Here is a 14,597-nt window from a genome sequence, read left to right on the forward strand (position 1 = left end):
ACGCCATACTGGGTCAGACCAAGGGTCCATCAAGCCCAGCATCCTGTTTCCAACAGTGGCCAATCCAGGCCATAAGAACCTGGCAAGTGCCCAAAAACTAAGTCTATTCCATGTTACTGTTGCTAGTAATAGCAGTGGCTATTTTCTAAGTCAACTCAATTAATAGCAGGTAATGGACTTATCCTCCAAGAACTTATCCAATCCTTTTTTAAACACAGCTATACCAACTGCACTAACCACATCCTCTGGCAACAAATTCCAGAGTTTAATTGTGCGTTGAGTAAAAAAGAACTTTCTCCGATTAGTTTTAAATGTGCCCCATGCTAACTTCATGGAGTGCCCCCTAGTCTTTCTATTATCCGAAAGAGTAAATAACCGATTCACATCTACCCGTTCTAGACCTCTCATGATTTTAAACACCTCTATGGTGTTCTTCAGTCCTAGGTGCCAAGCTCTGTACTCTTCCACTCATCCCTGAGTCCTTCAGTCCTAGAGGAGACAAGCTCTGTACCCTTCCACCCTTTCACCCATCCTTCGATGCTGGAAGTGACATGCTCTGGATCCCTGTGCCTGCTCTGAGCTCTATAAAATTTGGAGGTGACACACTGTGTATCCTAGAGCACAGAGTTGCATTTACCTTGTAGGTTCTCCTAAGCAAAAAGGTTTGACACACTCTGCCCAGTGGGAGATGTCATGAGTTTGACAATCCTCCTGTACTCTGGTGGTTCAAGGTTTTTCAGGGTGTATCTCTGGGTACGAGAGGTGCTGGTAAGGGGAGAGAACTGCCAGCCCTGCTTCCTGTCCTGGGATGGTCTGGGGGGCCCAGGCCTTTAGGGCTAGGGAGGTCTTGTCTTGGGGTCCACGAGTGATTTCTGAGATTACTGCTGAGGATTTCTAAGTTTCCTAAAGATTCATGTCAGAGGGATTTCTTCAGAGGTTGGAAGAAAAAGGATTGGCCTTTGTGGGAGTTCAAAGGGAAAACTGCCTAACAAAGGAAAGTCCTGAGAGTTATTGAGTGAAAAAAAAAAAGGAATCAGCATCAATAGGCTCATCTACTTGTGACTATGTATTGGAAGAGAAAGAGAGCTATATCCAGAGAAAACATGTAGCCCCAGTTATTTATTTATTTATTTAATGGCTTTTATATACCGATCAGGGTGTCTGCTGAATTGTGCTCCGTCCCGGGGTCACTTCCCAGCTGTGCTGTCGCCAATCCCTTTGCAGTGGGGGGTGGGTTCTTTTCTAATTGGTGGAAGGCTACCCTTCAAGGCTCAAGACATGAGGGTGGCGTTCCTTCCCTGTACAATGCTAGTAGCTCTTTGGTACAGTTACATTGAAAGAACAGGCTGGAAACAATAATGGAGTGTCCCAAATTAAAAGTTTATTTGATTTGTTCGAAAAGAATCAATCCATATCAACAATGGGTTCCTAGTTACATCAGTGTCCCAGCTGGTCTGTTTCCACCTTCTCTTCTTTCTTTCCCTCTGTCCCTCTGCACTGGGTCCTGAGAATGACTTACCCTCCACGGAGTGGAAAGATAAGTGTCCAGGTGGGTGGGTGGCAGGGGCCTTATCCTGTATGTGGAAGGTTCCCTTTCTCAACAGGACCTGAGGTCCACAGCAAACACCAGATCATCCCAAAACTATCCTTGTCCTATGTCCCGGGGTGAAGATTCCAGTGGTGGTCTCCAGATGTCCAGTCTTATTTCCCTCTTGCTCTCCAATTGTTTAGCTGGATCTCCCAGGGAGAGAGGTCCCTGGCTGTGTAAAACAGATCTTCAATTTACTCAACCTTAGGGTAAGGAAAGGTGGCTTCAAAACTTCCATTCCTCAGGAAAATATAAAAATACCAGAATCCTCACAAAACTCCAGGCCAGTGGCGTAGCCAGAACTGATTTTTTTTTTTTTTTTGGGGGGGGGGGGGGGGGGGCAAGGTTAACATGGATGGGCAGTAGGCATACAGGTATGAGCCCTACAAGTTGTAATCTTATTGATAAATAATGCCTTAGAATGCATCTGACAATAGATTTCTAATTAGTCTGCAACAGCCATCAGGCATCATGGGTGACACTTTAAAATATTTTAATTCTATTCTTTCAAGCACTTACCAACATTGAAAATGCCTTATTAATCTGTATTCATTTTTTTATATTTGCAGTCTATAAATATACGACATTATGTAAAAACTAAACAAAGAACACTTAACAAAGACATCAGATTCAATCATGTAATAAAACAAATAAATACACTTTCCAGAAACATAGAGTATATCATAACTACAATAAAACAGCAATAATTATAAGAACTTAAGATTTGCAATGGACGCACAACAGAACTGGAACAGTTCATATTACAACCCAACATGCAAAACAAATATTCAAGTTCTGGTGTCACCTTAGTAACAGTAAAATAAACTCCCTCTACTGCCAAACACTGTGAAGTTACACAAACCCTTACAAAAATATAATAAAAAGCCACCTAGAACCTTGCCATACCATAAGAGCAGTAACTCTCAGGATTCAATAAGCAGCAACCTTATCTATGAAAAGGCAGCAAGGCAAACATTACACCAGGCCCTAGAACACTAAAACACCACCTACTGGGCAAACAACAAGCTGGACTGCTATAAATCCCTACAAAAAAAACTACATGCTAGCCAAAATACTGCACCTCTGCAATACATACAGACCAACCCTTATAAGGGACTACCAATTAGAAACATGCAGATAAGATTGAAATGGAAAGTCCAATAAACCAGTCTCTGTGAACACTGGAATACTGAATAAAAAGCAAAATACAAATATATAAGACATGCACATTCCCAAAGATGGCATATTCCAATCGATGAAAGTCAAATATACATTTTTTTTTACCTTTGTTGTCTGATCTTATTTTTCTATTCAGTTGGTCCCAGTCTCTTTTTTCACCTTGTCTGTCTTTTCCTAATTCCTTTTTCAGGGGCTCTTTTATTATTTCTATTTCTTATGTCTCTCCCTTTTCCCTTTCCTTCCTCCCTGATGTACACACATAGGCTCTGTCTCACACACACATGTTTTCTCTCACACAGGCTCCGACTCTCGCATGCTCTGCATCACCCACTCAGGCTCCCACTCCCACACATTCTCTTTTACCCAGGCTTCCACTCGCACCCACAAGTTACCACTCTCACACAAAGGTTTCCCACACACACATACAGGCTCTCTTACATGCTGTTCTCCCATATGCAGGCTTCCACTTCCACATGCTCTCTCTCATAGCAACTGTCTCTCACACCCACATGCTTTCATACATACACACAGGCTCTCCACTCCCATGCTCTCACACATGAACACACAGGCTTCTCACTCCCATTCTCTCTTTCATACACACACACCTCCAGGCTTCTCACTCCCATGCTCTCTCTCTCATACATGAACACACAGGCTTCTCACTCCCATTCTCTCTTTCATACACACACACCTCCAGGCTTCTCACTCCCATGCTCTCTCTCTCATACATGAACACACAGGCTTCTCACTCCCATTCTCTCTTTCATACACACACACCTTCAGGCGTCTCACTCCCATGCTCTCTCTCATACATGAACACACAAGCTTCTCACTCCCATTCTCTCTTTCATACACACACACCTTCAGGCTTCTCACTCCCATGCTCTCTCTCATACATGAACACACAGGCTTCTCACTCCCATACTCTCTTTCATACGCACACACCTCCAGGCTTCTCACTCCCATGCTCTCTCTCATACATACACAGACAGGCTTCTCACTCAGGGCCGGTGCTAATTCTTTGCTGCCCTGTGCGAAAAATTACTGTGCTCCCCCCCCCCCCTATCCTGATAGGCCCAGGATAGTGCCTGTCCTGGGCCTATCAAATAAAGAATCACTAATCCACTATTATCAAAGATCAAATCAACCCGGATTGGTAAACACACAAAATAAAATAACCCGAGCCAATCACCTTCTATAAGGGAACAAATGTCAGAATATTTGAAGTTTCCTTATAAATAATCCACAGGCTCTTGCCCACAATGGGCTTCAACCAGCATCATATTACTGAGCATTTACTCATTCCCATTATACACTTTATTCTTATACAACCTCAAAAATCACCCTTAATTATTTTTATTTTTACTCAAAAATACTCTTTTGATATCTTAGAAAAGCTCCTTTAAACTTATCTTGATGAGATTAGTAGACTGAGATAGATGTTTTAGAGATTTGGTATATTCCCCTGAGGCAGGCAGAAGCCGAAACATTGTCAATGTCGGGAAGACATATTACTGAGCAAATGTGGAGAGCAGTTTAAAGTCTTTGCTTGTGGGGAAGCTGTGCGCGGGCATGCGGGCACGCATGCTCAAACACAGAAGATAGGCCTCTCCTTCCATTGCTGGTGCTCTCTCCTTCTTTGGCTGGTGACTGGTTAGGCTCCACTGGTGGCCCACAGCCTCTCCTGTTGCCGCCGGCCTGCCACTTCCCCGGGTGTGCTGCTCTGTGCAAATGCACGGTATGCACACCCGGTCATGCCAGGCCTGTTCTCACTCCCATGCTATCTTTCATACACACACAGGCTTCTCACTCCCATACTCTCTCTCATACATACACAGACTGGCTTCTTCTCACTCCCTTGCTCTCTTTCATTCACACAGACAGGCCTCTCACTCCCATGCTCTTTCTCACACACACACACACATACACAGGCTTCTCATTCCCATGCTGTCTGTCATACACACGCATACCCAGCCTTCTCACTCCCATGCTCAGTTTCATACACACATACAAATCCCCCCACACACACACATGCACAAATCCCCCCCACACACACACAAACACATACACACACACACACACTTACACACAGGCCTCTCACTCCCATGTTCTCTCTCATACATAAACACACACTGGCTTCTCACTCCCATGCTCTTTCACACACATGCACACACATATGCTTCTCACTCCCATTCTGTCTTTCTCTCTCATACATACACAAACACACACACACTTTATCAGGACATGTCCCTCTCTCCCAGGCCTCCTTGCTGCAAGGCCTCTTTTTGGACCGTGCAGGATGAGCTCCGTGACAGTGCTGCAACGGTCGGGCCTCTCTTTTCGGGCAACGTGAGATGAGCTCTACGATGGCCCTGCGACATCAGACCTCTCTTCTCAGGCCATACGGGATGAGCTCCGCGAAGGCCCTTCAGTGGTCAGGCCTCTCTTCTCGGGCCGCATGGGATGAGCTCTGCGACAGCCCTGTGACTGTTGGGCCGCGAAGGAAGAGCTCCGCGACAAACCTGTGAAAGTCAGGTCAGGCCTCAAGCCGCACTGGATGAGTTTTGTGATGGTTCGGTATCAGGCCTCTTTTCTCTTGTGCTGGGTAACTCTTAGTGGGTGGGCCTGAGGGCAAAGTGGTGGGCCATGGCCCACCCATGGCTACACCACTGCTCCAGGCAAAACTCTCTCTGAGTCTCTGTTGTGGCGAGTCACTACTGGCCTTCCTCAAGGGGTGAAAAAGGGGTCAACAAGACTTCTCTACCCTGGCTTCTTGAGGTAGGGCCTGTCCCTCCTCCAGCCAGGACTAGGGATCACATAAAGAAAAAAAAAAACCAGACGTCTCCAGAATGACTTCAAAACAGTTCACCAAATCCAAAAACCTTGAGGGAGTGCACTGACAGGGAGAACCTCACTTCTGTTCAGAGGTCTTGGGCTATAAGGCCCAAAAGAGAAATTTGCAACCAAAACCAGCTCCTTCCACCTGAAACTGCAACACAAAATGACAGACTATTCTCTCTACTCCCCATCCCTTGTGCAATCAGGAACTCACTACTCCAGCAAGCCTCAGAGGATGTGCTGTTTAGAATCTCTAACCCCAATGCTTGGACTAGGACCATCTAGGAGAAACCTGGAGAGTCTCTACATAGGTATCAGGTGAGAGTCCAGAGAGGAAGAGAAAGCTTACCTGCAAGGGTGCACAGCATTTTCTACTGCGAGAGACTATGTTTCTGTTTTGTGCTACTGGACTTTACTTTTCCATACTGATTGTGCACTAAGCATTGGTGTACTGTCAGTGGATTTTGTTTTTCTGCAATCAGTGACCAGTAACGGATGTTATTTTTTGAACAATTACACTGTGGAGTGAGTTTTTGTTCCTTACTGGACTAGTTCAAGATGAGAAAACCCATTAAGGGCCCTGCAGGGCTGACTTTAGGAGGGTGCAGGGCCTAAGGAAAAGCAACTGCAGTGAGGCTCTGGAAGGCTGAAATTACAGTGTTGGGGATAGGCTACCAGGGCAGGGCGGGGCCCCCTATTCATGTGCCCCCCTCCCCCTCCACCTAGCAACAGCCCTGGGGCCCTGAAAGATTGATCCTTTATTCCCTTGTGTGAGAAAAAGCTTGAAGCATGGGTCTAATCCTGGCCCATGACCTCCCCCATGAACCACTGCATACCAGGAGCAGGACAGACTCTGGACGCCTTCTGCAAAAACTAAAATTGGTGCCCCTCCTTGGCAGACGTACTGGCACAGCATTCCCTCCAGTGGCTGTGACTATGGCACAGTATACCCATCTCACCCCCACACCTCTCCCACCCTCTGCCCTGCCCTCAGTGCCCAGCATTCCCCTCATTCTCCCTCCCAGCATCTTCTTCTCTCATTCCCATTTCTTGCCCAACGGCACCCTCCTCTTTTTCCCATCTTCCCTCCTCCTACTCGCTGGAGGCTTATCCTTCACTTTTCACTGCAGTTAGTAACATCCTTCCTCCTGCACCGTGACCCTGAGTCTCCTGCTTACAGATGTCACATGGAAGGGTATGGGAGACAGGGGCCAGTGGTGCCCCCTTGAGAATGAGGCCCTGAGTGGTCACACAGGTTGCACACTCCAAATGCCTGCCCTGGTCAGGAGAAGTTGGAGCGGGGGGGGGGGGGGGGCTACACATGTAGAAGCCCAGACTTTGATGTCAGATAAGAACCATAAAACTCATGCATCGGGCCTGCCCAGTTTACTTCCTGTTTCAGTTCCATAGACCCCAATGGATCTCTAGTGTGCCCCGCCGCAGGTCTTCACAGCTGAGAATCCTCTAGGCCTTCTTCGGTTCCATCACCCCTTTGTTGCCTTCCCCACCTCCCCTGGGAGGCTGTCACATGCATCCACCATCCTCCATTAATTAAGCCTCTGCCTGAAACACTGTGCGTGGAGCAGCATTCATTTCCCAGTCACTACAAAGACGTACACCAGTTCACGGAAAACACTTCACCCAGCCGCAGCATTAAAAACAGGGACCTTAAAGTCTGGCCCCTGTCATGCTTTCTTCTTTAAAAAGTTCAGCTGCTTTCATAGCGACATTATGCACAGACACGGAAATGCTTTAATATTTTTTTTTCAGATGACACTACATTTCAACAAGAAAAGGCTTGTCCCTTCAAAAAGTGTCCTTTTATTGCCCAGATATGGCTGGGTAAAGCTGTTTTTGTTTTACCAATTTACAGATAACTCATTATACAGAATAGACACCCTATTTAACTTCAAGACAAATATCATCTTAACGTATTAGTGGTGTCTCTATGATTAATGTCTTCTTTACCCATTAAATCTTATTTGCTGATTTTTAATGGGCCACAGATGAGCTCAATTAAAAAAGTTCAGGAAAGCATTAAAGCGATTTGACCAAATGGAAATATCTTTCATTTTCATTGTCCTTTTAAAGAGCAAAACAACTCTCCTGGAAGTAATTATATGGCCAAGGGCAGAACTAATTTATAGCTGCTTCTTTTCAGGATGGCGATAGTACGATGATAGATCTGCAGGACTATACGAAAGGGAAAAAAAAATATAAAGCACTGAGAGCGAGCAGAAACCTAAACGGTAGACTCACTTACCAATTACTGAACGAAGGGGAAACCGCTCATTTATTTTCATTTACCACGTGGAGTTTTTCTCAGTCCCGAGAAAGGAAGAGCGAGAAGAATGGTGAATGGATGGTGGGTGATGAGACCTTGGAGCGAAAGGCAAGCAGACAGGATGGATAGCTCGCCACAAACTCGGTGCTTTATGTACCCTGTCTACATATTGCCTCAGAAATAAAAGTTAGCAAATAAAAACAATGAAAACTATATAAAGCAATGCTTTTTTATTGGACTAAATACATCTCTTGACTAGCTTTTGAGATATTGCCTGGTAGACAAAAGCCTAGCATATGCACACAGTTTTTCTCTCTAATCTGAATATATCATCAGGTGGTGCTTTAAAAACAGTGCCTTCTTCAGCGAAAGGGTTCAAAACCCCAGCCCAAGCTGTACTGTCCATGCTCAGACAGAAGACCATGAAGCCAGATGGTTCATAGCCGGAGAGCTGTATAGAGAACGATCACAAGATATAATAAAAGGATAGAAGGAGGAAGAGGAGACTGGAGGACAGGCTTCAAGAACAAGGCTTCCTTTATATTTGTATTATTTGTCTACACAACTGCTTGGGATACCTGGTTGGTGTGGGCCTCTGGGTCCCTCTTCCTGGGTGTCTTTGGAGAGATGTCAAGCTGACGGTATGGAGCTTAGTGAATTGTTGACCTTCGCTCCGTCCTCTCCCGCTTGTCATAGAATGGGTAGACGTAGTCCCATTTTATCTCATACCTTAAAAATGTAGCATATTAACCATAAATTATTGGACTTCACTGGGAAGGTCCCTCTCCTATTTCTTCTTTGATACATAACCCTTCCTTATCACCAGTGACCATGTCTGTAGATACCGAAGATTGGTCAGTTAAGAGCCGGAAATTTTTACATCAAATATGGGTAGGACAGCAGTTTAAATCATTTGCTGACCTTTGTGCTGAATTTGGAATACTCCCCCATACTGTGTATATTTACGAGCAGTTGGGCAGAGATTTATTGTGAGGAGATGGTACCATTGTGCACCGGCGACCTCATACAGGATTAGAGTGGCTATTAACGACTTCTGTCTTTTATACTAAATTGATCTCGTGATTATATATACACTTACAGGATGGGGTGGGATTAAAACACTGGAAACTACTACAACACTCATTGATAGATGGAATGTTGATTTGTCCCTTACAATTGGGGGGACATCTGGCGTGCTATTCTGAAATTGTCCAGATGTAATAAGAATAAGGAACTGATGTTTCAACTTCTACATAGAACATATAAAGATCCATTGTACTTTGCAAAATTTAGTGATCTAAGCCTGCTGTGTTGGAGAGGTTGTGGTATTTCAGCTTATTTATACACGTGGTGGGACTGTTCGGTTGTAACTGACATTTGATTGCAGGTACAGAATTCCATTTCCCTTATCACTCATTTTGAGGTTCGGCTTACTGCACCTTTCTACCTACTGGGATGATAGGAAGGAGATCCTCCAAATAAGCAGATATGATACCTTATTTTGCATTTACTTTATGCTGCTAGGATTACTATGGCCTATTTCTGGAAAACAAAGCCACAGCTTGTTTATTGGCAGCAGGTGGATACAGACATTGCAATAATGGAACGTATGTCTCATACTCTTCATATACCCTGCAGAAATATGACTCTGTTTGGGGCGCTTATTGGAAATGGAGAAAAGATTCTGGTATGGAGGTGTAGTTGGTTAATTGTGTTATAGGGATTCCTGATTTCTCTTTCTGTTCTCGATTGGGTATACTTTTTGCTCACATGTTGTATGATTTGCTTTTGATGCCTTCGTGTATTTGCATATGTATTTTCTCATTTGTGCCTTTAAAATAAAGAGATAACAAAAAAAAAAGAACAAAGCTTTCTAAAACTGCAGCTCAGACTTATCCAAGCATTTTTCGCTAATGGGTGGCCCCCCCAGCGCGTATGCACAGGTGCCGCAAATAACGGGTGCCTTAGGCACCCAGCTAGGCGGTCACCTCCCTCCCGTCACCTCCATGCTTACCTGGGCAGCAGCAGTCCACAGCATGGCGCCAGCATCATGGTGGTGCATGGGAGCGTTGGTGAGCACAGATCGGATGGAAATGTCACAGCCCCTCTTGATTTGTCTGGCATCGGGAGCGATGAAGTCATCTTTATGCAACCCAGCCCAACGCATTATCGAGGATCAGACAATCCAGTCACCTATCCCTGACATGGTAGTGGCGACAGGGCAGGAGAGTGCCTCTTCTTTGACTATAGAAGATCTTCTGCAGACAACATCTCGGCCTGAAAAGGTAACAATTGAGGCAATATGGGACGCAGTGAAAAGTTTGAGCAATGCCATGACTAGGTTGGAGCAAAAGATGGACGCAGTGACACTAGAATTTCAAGGGAAGTTACAATCTACTCAAACTCAATGTGTGGAGATTTCACAGAAAGTTAATGAGAATGAAAAAAGTATACAATCCTTGTAGAAATTAAATGTAATGGTCATTAAAGACCAATTAGCTTGTTCACATCGTTTAGAAATATTTGAAAATCGGGCGAGACACTTAAATATTAGAATTACTAATTTTCCACAGGTCCTTGGAGAAATTCCCTATATCTCTCTTAAAAAATATTTCAGAGAAGTATTGTTATATTCTGAGGAAGAAGTTCCTTCAATTAATATGTGTTACTTTTTACTAAAGAAATCTCCAGTTCCAACTAATTTGTCCAATTTTTTATAAGATTCAAATTTGGATGTTATTCACAGAAATACTTTGATTGTATCTTTTACTGTAGTTAAAGATATAAACAATGTTATGAAAAGATATTTTCAGAAATTCCCAACAATGTTTCACGGTCAGTTAGTAAAAATATATCCTGACTTAGCCCCTATTACAAGAACAAGACGTAGAGAATTCCTTGCCCTAAGGCAAAAGGTAACATCACTAGGATATACTTTCTTCCTACGGTATCCTTGTAGATGCGAAATCAAAAAAGGGGAACATGAATATGTTTTTTATCAAACCGAACAGCTCCAACAGTTTGTGGATGCTCAACAGCCTACTGCTTCCTTTCCATTGTCTATTTGTGAACCATCGACTAGTGTGATACCTATAAGTGAGTAACTATCAGTAAGGCATACACAGTATAATACCAGCTTAAACTATGTAAAGCCATTGTAGTATTATTTTTCTTTGAAAATCTTCTATGTATTTCAGAAGTTTCCTTAAGAGCCTCTAATTTCTCATATAAAAAGTGATTGTAAGGTCTTTTCTTAAATTTCAGATATACAATATTTAGATTGTATTTTGAAAAGTATTTGGTTACAGCATTTTTCTATAATCATGTTATGGAAATGGTATTTTTCTTGTATATTTGAATTTTAAAAATTATAAAATAAAGAATTAAAAAAAAAACAAACAAAAAAAGAAAAGACTGGCCAGTGCGTGCGCGCGCGCGCCTAAGGACTTCCGACAGCAAGATGGCGGTCGGCGGTGTCCATGCCGCCCCGGGAGGCCTGGGAGTGGTAGGCAGGCCGTCGTCAGCTGGCGGAGGCTGCCAGTCTACCCCACGGAGTCAGGGAGGGAAGTAAAGAAAGAGGAGAGCAAGAGTGGTCGCAGCCGTCTGCGACCGACGGGCGTAACACCCCTGATTTATGTGCATTATTGTACGATTTAGCATATTTTCTGTATCCTTACTGGGATTACTGTTAGTACTGAACAAATACTTTGTATTGAACTCTTACTGATCTCCTGTGTGATTATGCTCTCGAAACCCCGAGAAGGGGTGAGGGATTGGGGTTATGATTTCTTCTTTTGTTTTTTTTTGTTGGCTCCTACTGAATATTCTGTAAAAGCTTATAAATAAAGAGTTAAAAAAAACAACTTACTCCAGTTGGCACTTACTGGCATTCAGCTCGGGAACTTCTGCAATGAAGCCAGGGCTTGGCTTGGCATAGAAATTGAACTCACCCCACTTTTTCCCCTTGAGGTTATCCTTCCACTGTGGAGCTGAGGCAGGATGGCATGGCCTGATCTGTGGCTAAATGAAGGGTTTTAGTTGACAGAGAGGGCCCTGAGAGTCCTAGAATTTGTGACAATTTAAAATAATTAGATCCTGACTACTAATAGTGGCATTTGCCATTCTCTTCCTTTTGAAACTGGTAGAAAATTGAGGAATAATAGCTCTCTGCTGCCTCTCACAGCTTCTATACAATTAGTCACTTGGGTCTGTTAGCCACATCTTCCTCCTGCCCCTGCTGCAGTCAGGCCTTTATTGGCCTATCAGCACTAGGTAGCTCATTAATTCCTGTGATTTCCAAGTACACTAATGAAGGATGATGGCTACATATTATTCAGTAAGTAAGAAGGTCAGGTATGTCATGTTTACTCTATTTTTAACAAATTGTTTGGAAATATTGGTAATAAATCACTGATAAACCTGTGCGGGTGGAATTAGTATGCAAATTAATTATTTGTCCTGGGCAGGCTTAGGAGAATACGATAGGGAAATGGCATTTAACATGAGTAATCTGCTTTGCAGCGAAATCATAGACCCGCAGTGGAACCTGTGAGCTTCGAGCAAGGGATGGTCAGAATATTTTGTGCTTGGCGGCATCGGGACAGCTCTGAGCCTGGAGTTGGAGGATCCAGAAGCACAGGAATAAGGGAGGATGTTTTCAGCTTCTGCAGAGACCCATCCTTCCAAGACACACAAATATTATAGAAAGTAAGTAAAAAGTAATATCAGATCTCCCAGAGTGGTAGATTGTCTCAAGCAGAAGCATTCCCTTTGCAGTTCATGGTCCTGGACCCTCCTAATTATTTTGCAATAGAATTATTCATCATGACCTCCTGATTTTGCAGATGTTTGTAATATGGAGGGGACGATGTGTGCTGAAGAATGATCAGATCCCAGGGCCAGCAATCACTCACTCCATAAAGAAGCTTCCTGGATAGCCACTGCTTGAATTAGGTACATTCTGCTGCTTCTCTCTAGAAGACTGGCTGGCTTGCCATCTTCAAACTCATCGCAAACGGTTAAGGGTTGAACAAATTCTTTAAAGAGAGTGATTTTTGATTGCAACCCCACCCCCACTCCTACCCCTACCAAGTCTCAATTAACAAGGAATTTATTAAATCTCACATTTCAGTCCTCATGTCACATGTGGCTCTCCAATGTATGGAAGCGTTTTCATTGTGGCTATGTTGATGAGGTTCAGACTGGGAGTCACTTGCCCTATGGAAATGCAGCAGGAATCCTGCAGATGCCCTGCCCCCCTCACCCTCTCTTCCTCTTCCAGTCCCAGGATTACTTTAGGATTAATTAAAAAAAAACAAAAAAAAAAAACCTCTCGCAAGTCAGACATAGCAAGGAGTAACAAAAAATAGCCCATGGATGGTAGAAGAACAGTGCCACGACAAATCCAGATCCCACCAAATCAAGAGCTCCCTAGCTTGCAATCAACCACAAAGCTCATTGGGAAAATCAAACTTCTGCTCTTGTTCCATTTTATTTCTCTAAATCCAACAGGAATTCAATTGAGGGGACTTGTTCTGAAACAAAATGTAGAACCTGAAGCTGTTCCTCAGCAGCAGTTTTCAAGCTGAAGCAAGTCAACATAATTGTTTCAGGGTGGCAGGCGAGGCAGCGAAGTAAAGTGGGCTTAGAAATAGCTGCGTGCCATGAAGTCCTCTCCCAGTCAGAGGAGACGGCGACTGAACCTTTGACTCCGTAACCTTCCCACTACCTCTCTCCAACATCAGTGGGCAGCAGTAAAGGAGAAGGGTGGGTGGCAAAGGAGGAACTGTGTCTGAGAATCGGGTTTTGGATTAAAAAAAAAAGAGAGAGAGAGAGAGAATTGATGGGGAGAAGAGAGTTTTTCTGGGTAAGAGGAGAGCAAGGCAGATTTCTGTGTACAATAGGAAAGATCAATGCCTCCATCCATCCATTCCCCTGTATGCAGCATTGACCAGAGTTTTCTTATTCAGCCTTAGAATGTATTCGAAGAGGAATTAACTGCAGACTGAGACTTGGCTGTAGTGCAATAACTAAAATGGCTCAGGAACAATAGCTGTGTTAAATAAATCACTGAAAAGTGTTAGCTGCTAAAACTTTCCAGTAATTCAGCTAAAGGTTGTTCTCGCACCTAAGCTTCCATAAACTGCAGTCACATTAACACTTGCTCGTCCTGTTGGCAAAGGGTTGGCCCTGGCTCCGCTCCCACTCTTGCAGTCTCCCCTGGCAGATGGACACACACGGCTGGAGCTGAGCCCTGATCACCAGCACCTTTTCACCTGCTGCCAGTTGATGTGGCAGACATATTAGTCAGACTCATCTGCCTCACTGCAAATAGTGCCAATTACCTCATACGAACGAAAGAACATAAGAAATTGCCACACTGGGTCAGACCAAGGATCCATCAAGCCCAGCATCCTGTTTCCAACAGTGGCCAAACCAGGCCACAAGAACCTGGCAAGTACCCAAACACTAAGAAGATCCCATGCTACTGATGCAATTAATAGCAGTGGCTATTCCCTAAGTAAACTTGATTAATAGCAGTTAGTGGACTTCTCCTCCAAGAACTTATCCAAACCTTTTTTGAACCTAGCTACACTAACTGCACTAACCACATCCTCCATGTTGTGATTTGTGGGTATGTGGGCCCTTGGCCTGAGATGCAAGTTGTTACTACCTGTGGGAAGGACCCCCACAGGTCTGCACCGTCGG

The 14,597-nt window shown here is 44.0% G+C and overlaps 1 long non-coding RNA gene across 1 annotated transcript in view; it reads left to right on the forward strand.

Moving 5' to 3' along the window:
- Positions 1-14,597, forward strand: part of LOC115092689 — a 146,239-nt gene that overhangs the window by 101,683 nt on the left and 29,959 nt on the right. Inside the window, exons 2-3 of the long non-coding RNA XR_003857052.1 lie at positions 12,411-12,596; positions 12,734-12,842. This is a non-coding gene — a long non-coding RNA (uncharacterized LOC115092689). The remainder of the gene's footprint in view (positions 1-12,410; positions 12,597-12,733; positions 12,843-14,597) is intronic.

Source organism: Rhinatrema bivittatum, chromosome 5, assembly GCF_901001135.1.
Source record: "Rhinatrema bivittatum chromosome 5, aRhiBiv1.1, whole genome shotgun sequence".
NCBI lineage: Eukaryota > Metazoa > Chordata > Amphibia > Gymnophiona > Rhinatrematidae > Rhinatrema > Rhinatrema bivittatum.